The sequence below is a fragment of the Quercus suber genome, unplaced genomic scaffold, assembly GCF_002906115.3.
Source record: "Quercus suber isolate HL8 unplaced genomic scaffold, Cork oak 2.0 scaffold_304, whole genome shotgun sequence".
Lineage (NCBI taxonomy): Eukaryota > Viridiplantae > Streptophyta > Magnoliopsida > Fagales > Fagaceae > Quercus > Quercus suber.
Window position 1 is genome coordinate 721803 of NW_027069760.1, and position 16492 is coordinate 738294.

General features: G+C 37.4%; 1 long non-coding RNA gene across 1 annotated transcript; it reads left to right on the forward strand.

Annotated features, from left to right (window-relative positions):
• Nucleotides 1-11513: 11513 nt before the first annotated feature.
• LOC136071350 (uncharacterized) lies at nt 11514-13388 on the forward strand. Its single transcript, XR_010632636.1, has 2 exons — nt 11514-12082; nt 12673-13388. It is a non-coding gene; the product is annotated as an uncharacterized LOC136071350 (long non-coding RNA).
• Nucleotides 13389-16492: the final 3104 nt, after the last annotated feature.

Genomic DNA, 16492 nt, shown 5'->3' on the forward strand with positions numbered 1-16492 from the left:
CAACAAAAAAGTTTTCAGTAAAAAGCTAAATAAGCTGTTTCTAAACGGACACTTTGTTATTCAAATTCTTTTCTATACCTTTCCCCTTCTCATTATAAATATTCTCATTTCTTATGAATTTTACCCTAAGCATCCACTTGAGGGAAGAGGTGGAGCCGTGTGGATTGAGGGGGGGCACGGCCAACCCAAAAAAACCCCCCTTAGTACTTAGCTAGTACTTATTAAAAACCCTTGCCTACTTTTTCTTTAGAGAGAAATAGCAATCTAGATCAAAGTAATACATTAGCTTGGACTATCTTCCTTAACTTGGGAGGAATTTCATCTAACCAAAAGTTTCACTCACTCACACTTAATGATAATTTAGCCAACTAAAACTCCACTCTATTTCTTTGGTCTTGAATTAGAGCATAACTCTACCTTCTAAATGAACCAATAAGCAACTATAAGTCCTCCACTAGCATGCCTTACACATAAGTTTTAGTGAGTCCCTACCCTACCTTAGCAAAAAAGCCCTTATCAATCCCTTCCAAAATGCACTCTTGCATACCAACATAGATATCAAATTGCACTACTTGGAAAGCCATAATCCATCATGAACCTTGATAGAGCCCCTTTGTACTTAGCTATTATAATATTTGATTTTTTTTTTTTTTAAATCTTTTTCTTTTGTGAAAGTTTCTTGTTCATATAGTTAATTGTGGGGCCAGTTATCCAAAAAGGTGATGTTGAAATCGTAGGAAATGGGCTTATGGCCCAATGGCCCAGTCCGAGGACGTTCATCTATCCAAGGATGGTTAAATAAAGACACGGTGGGACTAATACAAGAAAAAGAGATGGAAATTATATATAATGGTCCAAAACGCGTCTGAGGATAAAGTCCATCTCAAAAACAATGATCCGAGATCGATGTAACTATCTTACTATTTTGGATATGCCGCAAAGTTGTATTGTAACTGAGAAACAAATATGGGATAAGGGAGAAGCAAAGAGAGATAACAAATATCTTCTAAAGCTGCTATCTCCATATTAAATGCTTCCCAGTTAACTCTCTGGCCATATTAATGTGGAGATGATACCTGAACAGTAATCAAGCAGCCTAATGGCTGCTGATTAAAGGTTCTGGGAGGTGTTGGATGGGACAGGAAGGAGTTCCTAGAGACTGACTCACATGTGTATGTTGAAAATGATGTGAGGGTCGTAGATATATAACAGGGGAAGGTGGCCTGAAAGAAGGGGATCGAAAAAGACCCAGAAAAGAAAAAAGACTAAAAAAAGTCGTAACCCTAAGAACAAAGAAGAAGAAAAAAACCCAAAAACCCTTAAAAACCAAGCCGAGGACAATGTTTCCCAATTTGTTGATATTGAATATTCTTTATTCAGTTATTATGATGATTTTTCCCGCAGAACAGAACTAGTTCTTGCACCCACTCTCTACAAATTTATTGTTCGGGCTTGTTGGGTTAGAAACTCATCCCTATTCTGGGTCCAATCCAAATTGAGTCCTTACAATTAGCGTCGTCTGTGGGAAGAACTTGAGAGATTCGAGAGGAAAGATAAGTGCAACATTTGTGATGGAAGAAGTAGCATTGCAGCAGGTAGCAGTGGGCCCACAGCAGATGGATGTTAATCCACACCAGGCAGAATCCAGAGGGTCTCAGCATGGCAATCCGTTTGTAAGCCTTGAACAAGGAAGGGATCGTGAGGGAAGTGTGTGAACAACTCACACCGATAGAAGTCATTCTTGAGGGAAAAGCCATATTTCCCATGTAAAGAATGATAGGGACATGCAACATGAGATTAACAAATTGAAAAGAGAATTGCGACATGAGTGGTGAAGGCGTATGTCTCATAACTCCAGGCAATCCTCTGAGGAGTCAGATGACACCAATTATAGAGAAAGGTCAAGAACTCCACCTAGTGAATCTTTTTCCTATGATGAGGAATACCACCATAGATGTAAATATAAAAGTCCTCCTCGCAAAGGTTTAGGGAATGACGCCTTGAACAAAGCGTTGAGTCAAGTTTCTAAATCACCCTTCACGCGAAGTATTGAGGGTGAAAATCTTCCTCGGTGGTTCCATCAGCCCACGTTCACCATTTATAATGGTCGAACAGATCTAGTGGAACATGTTAACCATTTCAGTCAAAGAATGGCCGTTCATGCTAAGGATGAGGCTTTGAAGTGTAAAGTCTTCCCATCTAACTTGGGTCTAGTGGCAATGAGATGGTTCAACAGTCTGAGAGCGAATTCCATTGATTCCTTTGAGAAGCTCAACCAAGCTTTTGGTGCCCGCTTTATCACCTGTAGGAGGGTTCCTTAGCCCTTAGGATCATTATTATCCATGTCCATGCGGGAGGGAGAAATCTTGAAAGCCTATTCTGATAGATACTGGGAAATGTTCAACGAAATAGATGGAGACTATGATGACGTGGCTAGCCTTCCGGCCGAGCATGATCTGAGAAAATCTCTGACCAGTAAACCTGTTACCAGCGTGCGTCAACTTATAGATCGGATTGACAAGTATAGAAAGGTAGAGGAGGATTAAATACAGGGTAAAGGAAAGGCCAAAGTAATCCCTCAAGAGATGAGGGACTTCAGGTCGGATTGGTACAATAATATTCGACCTCGGAAGGATTTTGAGGGGCAACCAGGATCTGCTAACTCCCAGGTGGTTAATGTTGTGTTCCGAGAACCAGTACAACAAGTTTTGGAGAAAATAAAAAATGAGCCATTCTTCAAATGGCCCAGTAAGATGGCAGGGAATCCTACGAAACGTAATCAAAACCTTTACTGCCAGTATCACTAGGATCATGGACATACTACTGAGAATTGCAGAAATTTGTGGGACCATTTGGATCAATTGGTTTGAGAAGGGAAATTGACTCAGCTTTTGCATCATTCCAGTGGCCGAGGAAGCTAGACAGGTTCGGCATTTCAGGGAGATGCTTTTTCGAGACCCCCCTAGGCACGATAAACATCATATTTGCTACCCCGGGAAGAACCGGGTCTTGTCCTTCCACGGTAATGTCTGTATCTCATTGCCTGGATGAGGGGTCTAGTTCAATGTCGAAGAAAGTCAAAATGGGTAACCCACTAGTGTTGGGTTTTTCAGATGAAGACAAGGTGGGAACCATGCGACCGCACGATGACGCTTTGGTGGTTACACTTAGGATTGGGGGGTATGATATGAGAAGAGTGATGGTTGACGAGGGAAGCGTAGCTGAGGTTATGTACCCTAACCTTTATAGGGGGTTAAATTTGAAACCCTAGGATTTGATAGCCTACCATTCCCCTTTGGTGAGCTTTGAAGGTAGATCAGTCATTCTGATGGGTCTGATTAGATTACCCGTCCAGATTGGCTTGGATGTTGTGGAGGTGAACTTCATTGTGGTGGATGCTTTCTCTCCATATACGGCTATTTTGGGCAAGCCCTGGCTGCATACGTTGGGAGCTGGTTCTTCCACTCTTCATCAAAAGGTGAAATATCCATTAGGAGGCTAGATGTTAGAAATATTGGGAAACCAATCTATGGCCAGACAGTGCTTGATAACGGCTATTCAACATCGGCCTGAGATGGAAACTTCGGCCACCGCCGAGAATGGTTTATAGCAATCAAAGGCTCTAGTGACTCTCTTCAGCAAACCTGCCGATGAAGCAGAGTGTGAGAATTTGGAAAAAGTGAGTGTTGGGGATGATCCAGAAAAGTTCTTTCAGGTTGAGGCACAGTTGCCTCTATTGGAAAAGGAACAATTGGTTGAATTCCTTAGGAGAAATTTTGATGTGTTTGCATGGGATGCTTACGAAGCCCCAGGGGTAGATCCAAACTTCATTTGCCATCACTTGAATGTTAACCCCTCTATTACTCTAAAGAAACAGCCACCTCGGCGTCCATCCAGAGTGCATGCCAAAGCTATCAGAGATGAGGTAACAAAGCTCAAACAGGTAGGGGTTATTAAGGAGGTGTTTTATTCCCAGTGGTTAGCCAATACGGTTGTAGTGAAAAAGAAAAATGGCAAGTGGCATGTATGTGTAGACTTCATAGATCTTAATAAAGCTTGCCCAAAAGATCCTTTCCCCATGCCTTGTATAGATTAGTTGGTAGATGTGACGGTAGGCCATCCTCAGATGAGCTTCCTAGATGCTTTTCAGGGTTATCATCAAATCCTACTGGCATTGGACGATCAGGAAAAGATAGCTTTTCTCACTCCCACTGGAAACTATCACTACAAAGTAATGCCCTTTGGCTTGAAGAATGCGGGGTCTACTTATTAATGGATGATGACGAAAATGGTTGAGCCATATTTGGGCAGGAGCGTCAAGGTCTATATTGATGATATGGTGGTGAAGAGTAAGGTGGTGTCCGAGCATGTTACAGACCTCACAAGTATTTTTGAAATCTTGAGGAAGCATAAGCTGCGACTAAATGCATCCAAATGTTCATTTGGGGTAGGCTTGGGGAAGTTTTTGGGCTACATGGTTACTCACCGAGGAATTGAAGTGAACCCCGATCAGATTAAAGCCATAAATAGCTTGCAACCACCTCGGAATCCCAAAGAGGTCCAAAGATTGATTGGGATGACTGCTGCTTTGAATAGATTCATAGCCAAGTTAACAGATAGGTGTAGACCTTTTTTCCTTTTACTACATAAATGAAAAGGATTTGAATGGACCGAGGAGTGTACCCTGGCATTTCAACAGCTTAAAGAAGATCTATCTCGGCCACCCATTATGTCTAGTCCTGAGGTGGATGAGGTCCTTTTTTCCTACTTGGCGATAGCTACTTATGCGATAAGTTTTATCCTGATACGAGTAGATAGTGGCATACAACGACCAGTTTATTACATGAGCAAGTTGCTTCACGAGGCCGAAGTGCGTTATTTGTCGTTAGAAAAAGCCATTTTGGCAGTGGAGCACGCTACAAGGAAACTTCCCCATTATTTTCAGGCACACACTGTGATTGTCCTAACTCAGTATCTGCTCAAATCAGTACTTCGGAGTGCAGACTACACTGGCAGGATTGCCAAGTGGGGCACAATTCTAGGAGCTTTTGATATTAAGTATATGCCTCGTACCTTTGTGAAGGGTCAGATTCTCGTCGACCTAGTGGCTGAATTTGCTGAAGGCCCTAAGGAAATAGAAGCAAGTCAGCATGGCATGGATGAAAAATCGGTTGGCTTAATATCCGCACAACATTCCACACCCTGGAAAGTGTATGTGGATGGAGCAGCAAACCAGCGGGGGTTAGGAGTGGGGTTGGTTCTGGTATCTCCTGAAATGATCACTATCGAGAAGTCTTTAAGGCTGGGATTCTCAGCTACTAACAACGAGGTAGAATAGGAAGCGTTATTAATGGGGATGGCGATGGTCAAAAAATTGGGTGGAAAAACAATAGAGATGTTCTCGAATTCAAGACTGGTCGTGGGCCAGGTGAGAGGGTAATTGAAAGCTCGGGACACAAGAATGCAGGAGTACTTAGGCCAAGTTAGGCGTATGTAAGTGAATTTCGAGTTTTTTGAATTATCCCATGTCCATAGAAGTGGAAATGCCCATGTAGACTCTTTGGATACACTTGCCACCTCCTCGGCACAAGACTTACCCCGAATGATAATGGTTGAGGACTTAAACACACCTACCTCAATAACGAGAGACTTGCTCCACGTCCATCAAGTCAAGTTAGCGCCTAGTTAGATGGGTCCTATACTGTTATTCCTTGAAAGGGATATACTACCTGAGGATAAATTAGAAGTTGAAAAGATACGAAGAAAAGCTCCTCGGTTTTGGCTGTCCGAGGACAAAAAGTTGTACAAACGCTCTTTTTCTAGGCCATATCTGCTTTGTGTACATCCCAAAGCATCGGAGTTACTTCTAGAAGAATTGCATGAAGGGATTTGTGGAAGTTACACAGGAGGAAGATCTTTATCTCACCCAGTAATTACTTAGGGATATTGGTGGCCGGGTATGCAAAAGGAAGTATAGGAGTATGTTAAGAAGTGTGATCAATGTTAGAGGTTCGCACCAAATATCCATCAGCTGGGGAAGTTCTTAATCCTCTTTCTAGTCCTTGGCCCTTTTCTCAATGAGGTTTAGATATTGTTGGTCCTTTCCCTAAGGCAGTGGGAAATAAAAAAATATCTAATGGTGGAGACAGACTATTTTACGAAATGGGTCGAAACTGAGCCTCTGGCCAATATTAGGGATGTAGATGCTAAGAGGTTTATCTGGAAGAATATCGTTACTCTATTTGGGGTTCCTCAAACTCTCATCTCGGTTAATGGTCTTCAATTTGATAGCAAAACTTTTTGGAAGTATTGTTCTGACCTGGGGATAAAGAATAGATACTCCACTCCGGCCTATCCACAGGGAAATGGGTAGGCCAAGGCTGTCAACAAAGTTATAGTGAATGGACTTGAAAAGAGGTTGGATGATGCAAAAGGAAAATGGGTAGAGGAATTGCCACATGTTCTTTGGACGTATCGCACAACATCTCGACAGTCAACAGGAGAGACTCCATTTTCAATGATGTATGGGGCTGAGGCTGTAATTCCTCTAGAAACGAGTTTCCTTACACTGAGAACGAGCACACTCACCGCGGATGGTAATGATGAACTATTAAAAAAGAGTCTAGACTTGATAGACAAATGACGAGAGAATGCAATGGTTCAACTGGCCTATTACCAACACAAGCTCAAGCAAGTTTATGATGCAAATGTGAAGCTGAGACCATTAGCCCCAGGAGATTTGGTATTGAGAAGGGTTTTGGGAAACTCCAAGAACCCAGTCTGGGGAAAATTAGGACTTAATTAGGAGGGACCATATCATATCACATCGGTAGCAGGAATAGGTGCATACTACTTGGAAGATCTAGATGAAAAAACTGTACTCCATCCTTGGAATGTAAGTAACCTAAAAAGGTATTACTATTAATAAGAACGGTTCTGTTGTGCTTCGTTTTTTCTATTCATTTTGACTATGTACCTTGTGTGTCCCAACCTATTGAAGTATTAAACAGAAACTAAGTTATGTTAGGCTCCTCGGACCACAAACTTAGAGAAAATTAATACCCTTTGACATCTAGTGAAGTATTAAACAGAAGCTAAGTTATGTTAGGCTCCTCAGACCCCAAACTTAGTGAAAATTAATATCCTTTGACATCTATTGAAGTATTAAACAGAAACTAAGTTATGTCAGGTTCTTCGGACCACAAACTTAGTGAAAATTAATACCCTTTGACATCTATTGAAGTATTAAACAAAAGCTAAGTAATGTTTGGCTCCTCAAACCACAAACTTAGTGAAAATTAATACCCTTTGGCGCTTGTTGAAGTATTGAACAGAAACTAAGTTATGTCAAGTTGTTCAGACCACAAACTTAGTAAAAATCAATACTCCTTGAATTGAGTTATGACTAAATTTGTATATCAAAGCAAAATCCATGAGCATTACTTAAAGCATTTTCAGGTATTCAGGACCTACCTGTTATTTAAACATTCAGAATACTTTCTTAGATTTGGACACTTATTAATGAATTGAAAGCACACCTTTGTAGTGCTGTGGAGTTCACAGTTATAGCCTACTCAGACTTGCAATTAAAATACACAAAGTTGAGATTCCCTTTATATCAGTAAACTTTATTCTTCTGTAGCATATGATCATGTAAAAACAAAGAAGGTTCATGCTGAAAATTGTACATGTGATAGATAAAGCAACAATATCCCATATAAGTTTAGAAAGGAAAAATATACATCACATTAGAATTATCCTTAAAAAAAAGAAAAAAGAAAAAAAAAAACAATAATAACGAAATGAAAAATGAAGGGAATTTAACTATACTAACTATGGTTTCAATTTTATTTGGAGCTTGGGCTGGGGAGCTTTATTAGTTGCCTCAGGAGGAACTTCCTTCTCTTTCTCCTTTAGAACTTCTCCAGCAGGTAAAATAGTTGAGGCTAAAGCCTACTTAAATCTTTGAGAAACTGATCCATCTTTAGGAACCTCTGCTGCTTTGTCCGAAGAGGTATCTTTTGGAACTTCAGGCATTTTGGGTTGCTCCTGCGGATTGAGAGGAAGAGGATTTCGAGTCTGGGCTTCGTTGGCGGAGTCAGCAACTATAGAGGACGCCTCCTTTTGTTTAGAAGGAGAGTTTGAGGCTCGTATGACCGGAGGGAAATAAACGTTTTCTAGCCTTCTCAACTCAGAAGAAGACTCAACCCCAGCTCGGTTGAGAGCTTCTTCCCAAGTCTGAACATAGTAGGCTCGACATACAGCGAGGACTTCAGCCCAGAGGTTATCCTCCATCTCAGCTACACCGACGTCATATCCATGCTGTTCGGCTTTATCTTTTTCTTTTTCAGCCTCGGCCTTCGCCTTTTCTGCCTCAGCCTTTACTTTTTCAGCCTGATCTCTGAGCCTTAGGGCTTTTTCCAATTGTTTCTTCAAAGTTGATATCTATTCCTTGGAAGTTGTCAACTGGTCATTAGCCTCGCGTAGACATTTTCTTTGCTCCTTGGCTTGCCTTTGGGTGTTCTCCAAAGCCGAGTCAACACTCTTCCGAGCATGTTCTTCCTCGGCTAACCTTATCTTTAGTTGTACATTGCTTTGTTCAGCAACGGTAAGTGTCTGCACAGCTGTTGTTCACCTCTTCCTTTCATCATCCAATTGTTGGTAGCAAGAATTGGTTATCTCCTCAAGCCTGAAAGTAGCTTGAACAACCTAGAAGAAGAAGAGTTAGAAATATAGCAAATGAAACTGTGTGTATGACATTTATAAGTAAAGAAACCAAGCAAGAAGAGTATCATACAATGCCTAAGTATCTTTTAGCATTAAGGAAAACCTCATTCCTCCTTAAACATCTCAGCTTAGTCATATCCTTTGGAAGTAAGAGGTTTCCTCTAGGGCCGAGGTGACTTGGCACCAAATGCCACCGTTGAAGTCCCTAAGTGATGCATCTTCCTTCAGGGGCTCACCACCGAGCATGGGTGCAAGGAGCCAAGCCTTAGGTTCTGAGGACTGAGTACCTGTCCTTTCCACACCTCGTTGTGGCCCATGACTAACTTTTTGCTGCTTTGCAACTCGTTGAACCTCGTCTTCACGAGTAGGACGAGGTCTCCTAGTCTCCACCACATCCTTATCTTTTGGATCTCTCCTCCTTTTCAGATCATTAGGTTCGAGCCTAGTTTGCTGGGATGGATGAGGAGGAGGGATAGGAGATTTGGGAGGAGGGGGAAGTTTGGGTTGAGTGGACTTCCCCGGGGCACCTTTTCTAGGTTGGTCTTCAATCAACTCCATCAAACTCTTCTGGGGCTTTCTTTGGATGCCCATTTCATCAAAAATATCATCGGGAAATGAAGGCTAGTTAAATACTTCAAACTCGTTTGCAGAATCCAACAATTCTACAACTCCTTCTAAATTTTCTTCTTCTTTTTCTTCTTCTGCTTCTTCTCTTTCTTCTTCCTCCCCCCTTTCCTGAGGAATGGGGTGTGACGATGAGGCTTCTATTGATGGAGTGGCCACAAAAAATGGCTAAGTGAAGGGTGTGCCTTCAAGAATCGGAACGCCCTCAGGAACAATGAATCCTTCGAAAGCTACATTGATGCGATGAAGCCGAGGATCTTTGGCCTTTATCACGCACTTGGGAGCTTGAAATGCTGTGAAAATGGGTTTATACCCAAGGATCACCTGTGCTGCTCTCAATTGGCCGTCGGATTCATTCACGAACACCTCGGATCGCAGGATTTTATCTAAACTCTCCCTGTTGACTAATCTGAACTGAGGTCTGGTGGAATGTCTATCTGCAAAATCATTACAACAAAAGGAAAATTTTATCAGAAATAAAAATACTAGGAATTAAAAAAAAAAAATATATATATATATATATATATATATATATATANTCATCTATCCGAGGATGGTTAAATAAAGACACGGTGGGAATAGTACAAGAAAAAGAGATGGAAATTATATATAATAGTCCAAACGCGTCCGAGGATAAAGTCCATCTCGAAAACAATGATCCGAGGTTGATGTAACTATCTTACTATTTTGGATATGCTGCAAAGTTGTATTGTAACTAAGAAATGAATATGGGATAAGGGAGGAGCAAAGAGAGATAACAAATATCTTCTAAAGCTGTTACCTTCACATTAAATGCTTCCCAGCTAACTCTCTAGTCGCATTAATGTGGAGGTGATACCTGAACAGTAATCAAGCATCTTTATGGCTGTTGATTGAAGGTTCTGGGAGGTGTTGGATGGGACAGGAAGGAGTTCCTAGAGACTGACTTACACGTGTATGGTGAAAATGATATAAGGGTCGTGATATATAATAGGGGAAGGTGGCCTGAAAGAAGGGGATCAAAAAAGACCCAGAAAAGAAAAAAGACTAAAAAAAGTCGTAACCCTAAGAACAAAGAAGAAAAAATCCCAAAAACCCCTAAAAACCAAGATGAGGACAATGTTTCCCAGTTTGTTGATATTGAATGTTCTTTATTCAGTTAATATGATGATTTTTCCCACAGAACAGAACTAGTTCTTACACCCACTCTTTACAAATTTATTGTTTGGGTTTGTTGGGTTAGAAACCCATCCCTATTCTGGGTCCAATCCAGATTGAGTCATTACATTAATTATATATTAAAATTTTGAAAATAGTCAATTTCTATTACGGTTTAGAAACTAAATATATATACAACATATTAGGGAAGCAAAACATTATTGGTTGCTTTAAGATAATCTAAAAATGATAATATGATCTCAATTTTTTTGTAATAATTTATTCAACTTTATAAAAATTTGTGTATAAATAATAAAAAGTAACATAAATTTACTAGATAAGTAGAATATGATGAACATTTGAATATGCTTTGTTTTTGTGAAGGTGTTTACATAATTACATTAAAATATCACTCAGTATCCAAATGAATAATTTTAAAATTTCAAAATTGGTTTCCAACATTATATATTCACATGATGTGCATATATCAAGTACATATTTTGCGCCCCCCTCAACTCAATCCTGACTCCGCCACTGGCTGATGGTTGAGAGAGTTGGAAGTTTGTTGAGAGGCCCACGGATTAATACATACTGACTTACAGTTCTGAACCCATTATTACCTCTGAAAGATTAAAGCTTTATATACACTGCCATTTATAATGTTTTGAGCTTGAAACTAGGCACACACTTTGTCTGTAAGAAACTACAAGAAAAGGTCAAAGGCATTTTATGAGTGAAAATTTTGTAAGATATTTTAGTTAGTGGAAGGCAGTGGAAGCAATGAAAGGTACATGGCAACGGTAGCACCATGTAAAGCATTCATACCTTTGTAAGCATCAAATCTGGAAATTAGAAAAGATTCCTCCATGTAGAAATCATATCATCTTTTTGGAGGACATTTGTTTTCTTGTTTGTTTAATACGAATTGACACTTAAACTCATGGGACACGCATTATATACATTGACATTCCCTGCCACAATTAGTATAATCTGACTCGATTGTTAGGGAATACTAGTTAGCACTAGTGTAAAGTGAATAATCTTTTGGATGTCTTAAGAGAGAATATATGACCTGTTAGATTAGAAGAAAATTCTTAGATACCATTGGAACAAAGGTTATTCATCGAACATATGCAGCCTCACTTTTAGGACCTATTTTTTCATATTTATGGCCCCAAAGCTTCAATCTTCGGGTTGGGCTGCCCTCGGACCCTTAGGAACGTCCAAAACCTTCTAAAAGGCTCCGAAAACCATAGTTTACTCATATATATACTCACCTTACGCTTGCATTCAAAAACCTAACTAGAGAGAGTGCCTCCATGTTTCTAAAACCCTAATTCTCTCTTCTAATCTCTTACACAGTACCTTTGCATATTTTTCTGTATTAAAAAACTTCTCTCTAGTACAGACATAAGGCATAAACTTGCTCTCAATTTCATTTTAAAACCTTTTTTCAATTTAAGTTTGTTCTTAAGTTGTGATTACTAAATTCTATTGTGTTCTTTAATTCTCTTTGTTCTCTCAATCTAGCCTTTGAGTTGTAGGCATTGAGGGGTCGGTAAACTAAACTTCAAATCAGTAATCTTCAAGCAAAGTAAGTCATCTTCCATGGCTTTTCTTTTACTTGAATAATATGATATTGTTTATTTGATTTAGTATATTTATTTGACATGGTGATTATAGGCTTAATATGATTTGTTCTAATCTATTATGAGTTGATTATATTTAGTTCTTAATGATTTTGTGTTTTTATTTCGTTCTTATATTAGATTATCATGCTTCTTGTTTGATGTTACCTTGAATATTCTTATTTGATTTGGTTAAATAATGTGATATTTGTTTGATGACTTTAATATGTCCATGATGTAGTTTTTATTTAGTTTTGGTGTTTCCTTTGTACTTCTCTTTGGTTTAGACTTACATATGCAATTGATTTAATCTGATATGTAATAATCATGATTACGTGCCAAGGATGTGTAATCATCATTGAGGCTGCATATGCAAGGTCGAGTCTGCGTACTCACCTCGAACCCAAATTGGGCAAAATTCTTATTTTTATCAAATTGATTCTTTTTCACATATTATATGATTTTGTTTGGCCATTTTTAGGTTAATTAGTTATTTCTTTTATTTTATTTAATAAACTTTGCTATAATATGTTTTCTAATAAGGGAAATTTTGTAGCACTGTTAAACTCGCCCATATTAGGCAAAGTTGGTGGCCTCACCCACATGTCCATAGCCCGAGCAACGACAAGATAAGATCAACGGCCCCATCATAAAGTCGATGACTTCATCTTTAGAGTGTCAAACATCTAAAGGTGACGACTGGAATGTGTAGACGAAGGTAAGAAGCCGACGGAAGGAAGTTGAAGGGAGGAATTGAATCTCTGAAGAGTCTGACATGGCCTTACTTGGCCTAAATGCAGAAGCATATAAGGAAATATCTTGTGCACCATGCTCAACCCTAATCAAGAGAATCCTATAAGGAAAGAACTCCATAAAATACACAAATTAAAGAATATCTCTCCTACAAGGAAACACCTTTTGGATGAACGCACGGATGTAGCCCTAATTAATATAAAAACCCCGAGACCCTCACAAACCGAGGTATGCATAATTTATCCCAGTTCTAGCACTCTAGAGTTGTGAAAAAATTCTGACTTAACCTTCAGAGGGTTATAGGCCGGTACCACACCAGTACTCTCCTCGAGTTTTCTTTGTTGTTGTTTCACAGACCTTGTTTTGAGCACGTGAGTGTTGTGTGGTTTACTGATGATTTTCGGCATCATCATTTTTTTTTTTTTTTGAATTTATTTGTTTTATGGAGTATTTTCTTGCATGTTTGATTTAATGGTTAGCTTTTCCTTTTTAATAATAATCTGTTTGATTTGGTTTTAATATGTTTCATGTTATGTTGTTATGTGATACTTGACATGTTTTGTGTGTTAATTTATTAAATGAATTGTATGTATTGTGTATGTTTAGGTTTAGGATTATGGACCTTTTAATAATGTATTTATTTAAACATGACCAATTAACACATAATGGAGGCCAGCTCACAAGTTAGGTAAGTTTGAATATTTAACACATTCCCATAATTGTAAAGTAATACTCGTTTTTCCCCTAATAATCACTTTTCACTAGGTTAGTTGTAGAGTTGCACTTCATAGTTTTTAATAAATGGGGCACCCATGGATTACAAAGAAAATGCACCCCGAAACTAGATTGGGCAAAATTATTATTTTTATCAAACTGATTTTTTTTTTTCACATGTTATACAATCAACTTTGCTATAATATGTTTTCTTTGAATTTATTTGTTTTATATAATCTTTCCTTGCATGTTTGAAATGCACCCTGAAGAAATTATTAGTACTTGTCATGTGTATGCACATAGTTCACTTAACTAAACCAAGTAAATTATATATATTGCACATGATGAGACACATGTGATTTTTATATTAGTGGTCAAAGCCAAACCTTTTCCTATAATTTGGACAAAGTTTGACTCCAAACAAGTTAAGAGCCCAAGCAGTGGCGGAGGCAGAAAATTTTCTCAAGAGAGGCCAAGCCAAATGTATCTTTGTATACCGATAGCTTTAACTCTTTATATAAAGGCGTATGACTCTATTTTTGGAAAACAACAAAAATCTTTTGCTAAAGAGATTTACTTATATATTTTTATTAACTTATACTTTAAATGCTACTAAAATTAATAACTTATATACGACGAAAAAGTCAATATTAAAAAGAAAATAAAGGAGACAACAATAAATTAGAGAGCATTTATACTTTTTTTAAAAAAAATGAAAGAGGAAATCATCTAAAATTTACTCAATATTTTAAAATTTTAACATTAAATAGAGGGGGAGGGGCATTTTTGGAGAATCAAGGGGGCCATGGCCTCCCCTTGCTTCGCCTATGAGGCCAAGGCTCCAATCATCAATCAGAAGATGATATTAGTTCTTGTTATGTGTAATTCATGTAACTCACTTAATTCAATTAACCAAAATAATCATGTGTATTACATATGACCCGTGGTTTTTTTTTTTTTTTTTTTTTTTTTTTTTTGGAGCCAAAGAAATGGCTTTTAAACTTAACATCAGACACTTTGACATTTGAAAGTCACATTTTTGAAAGCCCATTGTTTTCTCTGTTTTTTTAGATATATATTTTGATTTTTTATTAAATAAAAAAAATTTAATAATTATAATGGGAGCGAGGGAGGGATTTGAATCTTGAATGTTATGGATACATTAAAAAAAGTTAATTAGTTGAATTACGAGAATTTTTTACTAGATTTTTATTGATCTGAATTCTAAAGAGGTACATATTATTACAATGAACTTTGACAGAATATATAGACAGCTAAAAAAGAATCCCAAACAGAGTATAGGATACAAATGGTGGAAAAGATCTTCAAATTTGAATTTAAAAAAATAGCTTTTCAGAATACTCAGAACAAAAAACAGAGGAAAGAGATGATGATGACAATACCTGATAGAACCCAATCGCCATTGCCGTTTTGTTGAACCATTTGTAAGCCATCATATTGCTGTATGTATGACAGTACCACATGTGTGACACCTGCTTAAAATGCAATGCGTGTTATGTAAGTGCCACGCATGTAGGACACTTGCATAGTATGCATGAAAAGGCTATAATTTAGGTTTTTAATTTTTAATTTTTTTATAATAAAGTAAAATCATTCAAGAGGCCATATGCATTTTTAGTACTACCCATTTAAAAAAAAGAAAAAAGATCTATCCCTTAATTATTCTAGTTGAAACATTTTTTACATGCGCATATATATACTAGTTTTATCACACGCGCTTTGTGTATGTAATAAGACTTTTTTTTTTTTTTGTCTGGTGTCATTATTTTTCTTTTTTCTTTTTAAAATTTTTTATGTACAAGTATGTTTTAAAGATGTAGATTAGTAGGATAGTGTCGTATTTTGTAGGCATTTTAAATGGAGTTAGAGATATATTTTTACTGGGTCATTTTCAAATTTTTTTTTTAAACGTAAAGTTTAGAGATATTTTTAACCTCATAAAAGTCCAGTCTAAAGAGGAGAATTCTCTTATCTATACTATTTATAAGAGGGTTCTCCTCTTTGGACTAGACTTTTATATTGTTCAGAAATACCTCTAAACCTTACGTTTAATAGGGGAAAAGCTTAAGGATGACCCGGCAAAAATATATCTCCAACTTCATTTAAAATTCCTACAAAATAGGATACTCTCCTACTAATCCATGTCTTTAAAACAAACTTATCTAAATTATTAAAAAAAAAAATTATGACACTAGACCAAAAATAAAAAATAAAAAAAAGTCTTATCGCATGCACAAAGCGCTTGTTATGAGGCTACTAGATAGTATAGATAGATATAGAGCCAAGTTAATTAAGAGGTTTTTTAGGTTATTTCATCAAGAAATTGAAATTGAAACTTATTTTTAAATCCTACAAGAAAATCATTTAACTAAATTGCGGATACATCTATTCTACCATTTAAAAGGCATCCTCTATTTGAAATCCTCAATTTAGATGCCCAAATACCCTCAAATTCATCCGTTTCTAAGGCTTAAATCGTAGGGTTAGACATGTAAAATTAGTAATTTAAAAACTCCTACTTTTTTGCTTAAAAAAAAAAAAAAAACAGTTTTTTCTCCCACCTCCACATTTCTCTCTCACATTAGTTGTTAAGTACTAATACAACTTCTTCTTTTAGAAAAAATATAAAAACAAAACTACTTTTTTTTTTCCACAAATGTACCAATTATTTTTGTCACTAAATTGTTTTTTTTTTTTTTTTTTTTCCATCTCCAAATTTCTCTCTCACAATAGTAGTCAAGTACTAATACAACTTTTTCTTAAAATAAAACTACCATGAGTAAAACGTGTAAACCCAAAAAATAAAAAAAATAAAAATTTTGTGCATGTGATGAGGCTAGTATATTTTTAAAGCAATACACGTATCCTTATGCTTGTCACTTTGTCAC